Consider the following 7,844-nt stretch of genomic DNA (forward strand, 5'->3'; position numbering starts at 1 on the left):
AAATGGCACCTGTAACAGAGTTGCATTCCAGGCAGAAAGCTGTCATTGAGTTTCTTTTGGCAGAAAACCAGGGCATCACAGATATTCCTGGGTGCTTGAACAATGCCTACAGAGACCTGGCAGTGAACAAAAGCATGGTGAGTCATTGGATGATCGATCTTCCATCATAGCAACAAGGTTCTGCAAATCTGTCACATCTCCCGCATGCAGACCAGCTGCACACATCAGTGACTTTTACAATGTTGGGACATGTGGAGACTCTCATTTAAGGTGATTAATAGATCACATATTGCTGCACAACTGGACATCTCTGTTGGCAGTGCTTACACACTCGTCCACTGGTTGGGGTACTCAAAAGTGTGTGCCCATTGTATTCCTTGCCACCTAAAAGAAGCCTATAAAGAGCAATGAGTCTGATCTCATGAAAGATGCACAGTACATGGAGGATGACAAGGTTGTTGATGCAGTAAGACATTGGCTCCAACGTTGGCCAGTGGAGTGGTCCCATACCAGTATACTGGACCTTCCAGTAGGTGGCATAAGGCCATCACATTGAATAGAAATTATTTTGAAAAATAAGTTTCTATAGCCAAAAAAGTGGGGAATAATATGGTGTACTGGAATCCTAATAAAGCAAACCCGCTTTTAGAAAAAAAAATGTTTTACTAGTTATTGAATGACCCTCATAAATTTAATCAAGAAAGTGAAACATGTGAGCTAAATTTAAGTGCCAACTTAAACTCTCATTGAAAAGTAAATGATTTAAAAATATTCATTACTTAAAACCTACAAAAAGGGCTATAAATATTATACAAAGGAAAGGAAAAAATGTACCCAGTTTCCAAGCACTGTTCAAATGTTCAAAAATTACTTCCATGTTGTGATATAGTGAGATGTGGGAATTTGTACATGGTTGGGAACTGCCGTATGTCATTTAAGAGCATGTCATCAAAGACCATGTGGAAATGTTGTAGAGAATGGGGTAGGAGGCAGTCATAAGCTGCTAACCAAGATGGGTGGCAAAGAAAAGTAGAGGACAGGTCCTCATCGTGGAAGTAAGTTATGTCTCACAGTAGGATCAGAAGGGTAAGGAGTGTAAGGCAGGAGTTAGGGGGTAACACTAGGAAGCAGTTTCCTCACTGGAGATGCAGTCTTCCCTTTACTCCTTGTTCTCCCAGAACCAGTTTCCACAACAGGTGTTGAGACTGGGTCCACTTGCTTCCTCTCTCAATGCTCAGTTGGTTACATCGGACTCAAAATATCATTCCACCATGATGGAACCACACCTGCACTGTGATTATTTCATGTTACACAATAAACATCATTTTATGTCTTCTAAGTTTAGCTTCATGAAAGTTTAAATTTTTATTCAGAATTCTGGTTTGCACCCAGGTGGGTCTTAATGCCTTTATTTATACCCAGAATTGTAATGTCATGAACATAGGTTTTACTTATTGATTAATATGTTTGCTATTCATGTCATTTATTTTTGTTCATCAGGGTCCTGAGATCGCATTGTGTTGTAACTCTGAGCAACTAATGAGCTTTGTTAGCCATTTCCTGTAATTCATATGTAACTGAATTCAACCTTGGTCTCAACATCATAACCATAGACCCACATCTCATCACCAGTTATGATTCTCTTAATGAACATCTCATTCTCATTTGTGTGCTTCAAAAGCACTTCACAGATTGCAAGGCGAAGGTCTTTCTGGCCTTGATTCATGAGTCATGGGACAAACTTGGCAGTGACATGATGAATTCCAAGATGTTGCGTCAGGATTTCATGAGATGATCCAACTGAGATGTTACAGTATTCTGCAATCTGTAGGACAGTCAGTCTTCGATTGGCATGAACAGTGTTGTTAACGTTCCTGGCATGAGAGTTGTCGGCAGGCGTCGAAGGGCATCCTGAACAAGGGTCATCTTTAACTTCTGTCCACCCATTTTTAAACTGTGAGAATCATTTGTAACATCAAGTATGGCTTAAGCACTCATCACTATAAGGTTCCTGCATCATTTGGTGTGGCTCTGTAAAGGTTCTCTTGAGTTTCACACAAAATTTACTCCTCTAACACTGATATCTCAAAATTCGCAAATTGTGTGATGCAACATTCTACTTAGTACATCACTGAACAATAACTAATAGACATACGACAATTAAACTTCTGACAGTTACACATTAAACGCAGGTGTGTGCAGGGATGCTAAGCGCATTTTTATCCAACATACCATTGGCACCAAATTACGAATGTTCCAGAATTTTTTGAACACACCTTGTATTTCCCCCCCCCCCCCCCCCCCCCATGAACCATGGACCATATGTCTTGCTGTTGATGGGGAGGCCTGCGTGCCTCAGCGATACAGATGGCCGTACCGTAGGTGCAACCACAACGGAGGGGTATCTGTTGAGAGGCCAGACAAACATGTGGTTCCTGAAGAGGGGCAGCAGCCTTTTCAGTAGTTGCAGGGGCAACAGTCTGGATGATTGACTGATCTGGCCTTGCAACATTAACCAAAACGGCCTTGCTGTGCTGGTACTGCGAACGGCTGAATGCTAGGGGAAACTACAGCCGTAACTTTTCCTGAGGACATGCAGCTTTACTGAATGATTAAATGATGATGGCGTCCTCTTGGGTAAAATATTCCGGAGGTAAAATAGTCCCCCATTCGGATCTCCGGGCAAGGACTACTCAGGAGGGCGTCGTTATCAGGAGAAAGAAAACTGGCGTTCTACGGATCGGAGCATGGAATGTCAGATCCCTTAATCGGGCAGGTAGGTTAGAAAATTTAAAAAGGGAAATGGATATGTTAAAGTTAGATATAGTGGGAATTAGTGAAGTTCGGTGGCAGGAGGAACAAGACTTTTGGTCAGGTGAATACAGGGTTATAAATACAAAATCAAATAGGGGTAATGCAGGAGTAGGTTTAATAATGAATAAAAAAATAGGAGTGTGGATATGCTACTACAAACAGCATAGTGAACGCATTATTGTGGCCAAGATAGACACAAAGCCCATGCCTACTACAGTAGTGCAAGTTTATATGCCAACTAGCTCTGCAGATGATCAAGAAATTGATGAAATGTATGATAAGATAAAAGAAATTATTCAGGTAGTGAAGGGAGACGAAAATTTAATAGTCATGGGTGACTGGAATTCATCAGTAGGAAAAGGGAGAGAAGGAAACATAGTAGGTGATTATGGATTGGGGCTAAGAAATGAAAGAGGAAGCCGTCTGGTAGAATTTTGCACAGAGCATAACTTAATCATAGCTAACACTTGGTCCAAGAATCATAAAAGAAGTTTGTATACATGGAAGAATCTTGGAGATACTAAAGGGTATCAGATAGATTATATAATGGTAAGACAGAGATTTAGGAATCAGGTTTTAAATTGTAGGACATTTCCAGGGGCAGATGTGGACTCTGACCACAATCTATTGGTTATGACCTGTAGGTCTAAACTGAAGAAACTGCAAAAAAGTGGGAATTTAAGGACATGGGATCTGGATAAGCTGAAAGAACCAGAGGTTGTACAGAGTTTCAAGGAGAGCATAAGGGAACAATTGACAGGAATGGGGGAAAGGAACACAGTAGAAGAAGAATGGGTAGCTCTGAGGGATGAAGTAGTGAAGGCAGCAGAGGATAAAGTAGGTAAAAAGATGAGGGCTGCTAGAAATCCTTGGGTAACAGAAGAAATATTGAATTTAATTGATGAAAGGAGAAAATTTAAAATGCAGTAAATGAAGCAGGCGAAAAGGAATACGTCTCAAAAATGGCTAAGCAGGGATGGCTAGAGGACAAATGTAAGGATGTAGAAGCTTATCTCACTAGGGGTAAGATAGATACTGCCTACAGGAAAATTAAAGAGACGTTTGGAGAGAAGAGAACCACGTGTATGAAAATCAAGAGCTCATATGGCAACACAGTTCTAAGCAAAGAAGGGAAGGCAGAAAGGTGGAAGGAGTATATAGAAGGTTTATACAAGGGCGATGTACTTGAGGACAATATTATGGAATTGGAAGAGGATGTAGATGGAGACGAAATGAGAGATACGATACTACGTGAAGAGTTTGACAAAGCACTGAAAGACCTGAGTCGAAACAAGGCCACCGGAGTAGACAACATTCCATTAGAACTACTGACGGCCTTGGGAGAGCCAGTCATGACAAAACGCTACCACCTGGTGAGCAAGATGTATGAGACAAGCGAAATACCCTCAGACTTCAAGAAGAATATAATAATTCCAATCCCAAAGAAAGCAGGTGCTGACAGATGTGAAAATTACCGAACTATCAGTTTAATAAGTCACAGCTGCAAAATACTAACGCGAATTCTTTACAGACGAATGGAAAAACTGGTAGATGCGGACCTCGGGGAGGATCAGTTTGGATTCCGTAGAAATGTTGGAACACGTGAGGCAATACTGACCTTATGACTTATCGTAGAAGAAAGATTAAGAAAAGGCAAACCTACATTTTTAGCATTTGTAGACTTAGAGAAAGCTTTTGACAATGTTGACTGGAATACTCTCTTTCAAATTCTGAAGGTGGCAGGGGTAACATACAGGGAGCGAAAGGCTATTTACAATTTGTACAGTAACCAGATGGCAGTCATAAGAGTCGAGGGGCATGAAAGGGAAGCAGTGGTTGGGAAAGGAGTCAGACAGGGTTGTAGCCTCTCCCCGATGTTATTCAATCTGTATATTGAGCAAGCAGTAAAGGAAGCAAAAGAAAAATTTGGAGTAGGTATTAAAATTCATGGAGAAGAAGTAAAAACTTTGAGGTTCACCGATGACATTTTAATACGGCAAAGGACTTGGAAGAGCAGTTGAACGGAATTGACAGTGTCTTGAAAGGAGGATATAAGATGAACATCAACAAAAGCAAAACGAGGATAATGGAATGTAGTCAAATTAAATCGGGTGATGCTGAGGGAATTAGAGTAGGAAATGAGACACTTAAAGTAGAAAGGAGTTTTGCTGTTTAGGAAGTAAAAGAACTGATGATGGTCGAAGTAGAGAGGATATAAAATGTAGACTGGCAATGGCAAGGAAAGCGTTTCTGAAGAAGAGAAATTTGTTAACATCGAATATAGATTTATGTATCAGGAAGTCGTTTCTGAAAGTATTTGTTTGGAGTGTAGCCATGTATGGAAGTGAAACATGGATGATAACTAGTTTGGACAAGAAGAGAATAGAAGCTTTCGAAATGTTGTGCTACAGAAGAATGCTGAAGATAAGGTGGATAGATCACGTAACTAATGAGGAAGTATTGAATAGGATTGGGGAGAAGAGAAGTTTGTGGCACAACTTGACTAGAAGAAGGGATCGGTTGGTAGGACATGTTTTGAGGCATCAAGGGATCACAAATTTAGCATTGGAGGGCAGCGTGGAGGGTAAAAATCATAGAGGGAGGCCAAGAGGTGAATACACTAAGCAGATTCAGAAGGATGTAGGTTGCAGTAGGTACTGGGAGATGAAGAAGCTTGCACAGGATAGAGTAGCATGGAGAGCTGCATCAAAGGACTGAAGACAACAACAACAACAACAACAACCTTGTATTTGACAAATAGCAGCAGTTTTGAGAGTATTTGCCAATGTGAATTGTATTAAGAAATTCTGTGTCCCATCCTAAAACTTCCTAATTATGTCTTGCAAATATTGAGTTATTGTATTACCTTTTCCCAGCTTTGTGGCTACAACTTCCTCAGCGAAGTTCTTCCCATAATCTTAGTGTCCAAGTGCAGTGTGTTTTCAGTTTTTTAAATGTGTAAGCTAATGCAAAGTTATTTTAATAATTAACTGTGTAAATACAATGACCAACATGCAACTTCTCTCCCAAAAATTGTAAAATGACCTTTCCAGCATGAAACTTTCCACCCATATTGTCAAGCATTTCCATGTACTTATTTACAGAACCAGTCTGAGCACAGTGTACAGCATATTCATTTTGATGCCATATTTATAACTTTTGTTTGGTATGTATCACCAAAAGGGTAATCTCCCTCTGCAAAGAATCATTGATTTATTTAAAGATAGGTCTCTTCCTGGGTAATAAACGTGACACATTCTGTTCAGTATATGTCAAATTTTGTATAATTGATCATCTGGCTTTTAGTGCCCTAGCTACAGATTTTTAGGAAAATGTAAGATGATCATATATCTGTCTCTGTCCATTGTTAACAGTGTTCCTCATTTTTGAGACAGAGGTTCTTTCTTGAAGAAGTCTTATAATCAGGTAGCTTACACATTACCAGTATGTGAATACGTGATGAAATTTCAAAGAAGACAAGTATTTCTTAAATACTTACAGCTTCCTTGGTACAAATTCTGCCCTTTGTATTTCACACAAAATTATACTGGGTGATTCTTTTCAACAGGAAAAAGTTGCAGGATACAATCCCCAAGAGGAAAAGAAGCAAACAAGGTCTTATGCACATACAGTTGGAAGGGTATTCCATGGGAGGTACACCTATATGAAAGTGGAGCTCTTTGACACTGTAGGTTTCAATGACTGAAAGCACATGAGAACAAATCAGACAAGAAGGAATGTTTTGCCTACATGGAAGTGGGTTCACGGACTCTCCCTCAGAAAATTTAAGTGGGAAGGGGGGGGGGGGGGGGGGGGAGACTGAGTCTAACATCTCACTGAAATCAAGGTCATTTAGAGCCGAAGCTCAGCTTGTGTCAATCATGGGGAAGGAAATTAGGCATGATCTTTCAAAGGAGCCATCCCAGCATTTGCCAGGAGTGATTTAGTCGGAAAATTTTAAAAATTAGAATTGTGCTTTAGGCCTTTAAACACTGGATTTCAAACAATTTATGGCCCTAAATAAAGAAGATTGTCCTGCAATTAAAACTCTAAATTAAAAAAAATCAGATTAAGTGGAAAAAGCTAAAAATCAGTTTAGTAAACATAAAATACACATGTATCACTCAAATTATTAATTGAAAGGAAAGTAAAACATATAAACAAAATCCACTTACATCATGAAATGTGAGACTTGTTTTCAGTGTTTCATACAAAAATTGTTACAAGTCTTTCTCATACACTGCCTCCTCTTCCTGGATCCGCCTCTATTTGTATCATACAGAATGTTCCTGGTGACTGATGATAATTTTCTCTTGAGTATAATAATAATAATAATATTTATTCAACATCGAATAATCAAATACAATCCCTAGAAATAATACAGTTTCAGGACATCATACAGACTATTCTTCTGAATACGTAATTTATAAATTACGAACTAAAGATTTGTTTGTATTAATAAATTTTACTTTTGATGCATTTTACATTTGGTAGTATACAATCACAATATTACAAATATTGTTTTTATCAACATTATATTAGTTGTAGGTTACTTAAAACTATGAGCTTGGCACACTTATGAAGCACTTTTCATGCAGATACAATACTCGTCTAGGGAGTAAAAAGGGTTTTCAATTAGAATTCTTTTTAGCTGATCTTTTAATTTGTTAGTAGGAAGGATTGTGAGTCTTTTTGGTAGGGCATTGGCTATCTTCAGCCCAGCATGAAGTGCATTTTTTTCATATAAAGCTGTTTTGTGGCTATTTACATGGTATCTGAACTTTTGCCTTGCACTGTACTGGTGCAGGTCACAGTTGAAATTTGGATTTATTGTTTTCACAAGCAATATAACTTTCAATATGTATACACCTATAATGGTAAGCACACCTAATTTTGGGAACAGATTCCGACATGATTATCGAGGTTTGATACCACAAATAATTCTGATAACTTTTTTCTGTAGTATTAATATTGTGCTTAGGTTGGCTTGAGTTGTTACACCCCATATTTCTACAGCATAGTTTAAGTTT

This window comes from Schistocerca gregaria, chromosome 4 (assembly GCF_023897955.1).
Source record: "Schistocerca gregaria isolate iqSchGreg1 chromosome 4, iqSchGreg1.2, whole genome shotgun sequence".
Taxonomy (NCBI): Eukaryota; Metazoa; Arthropoda; class Insecta; order Orthoptera; family Acrididae; genus Schistocerca; species Schistocerca gregaria.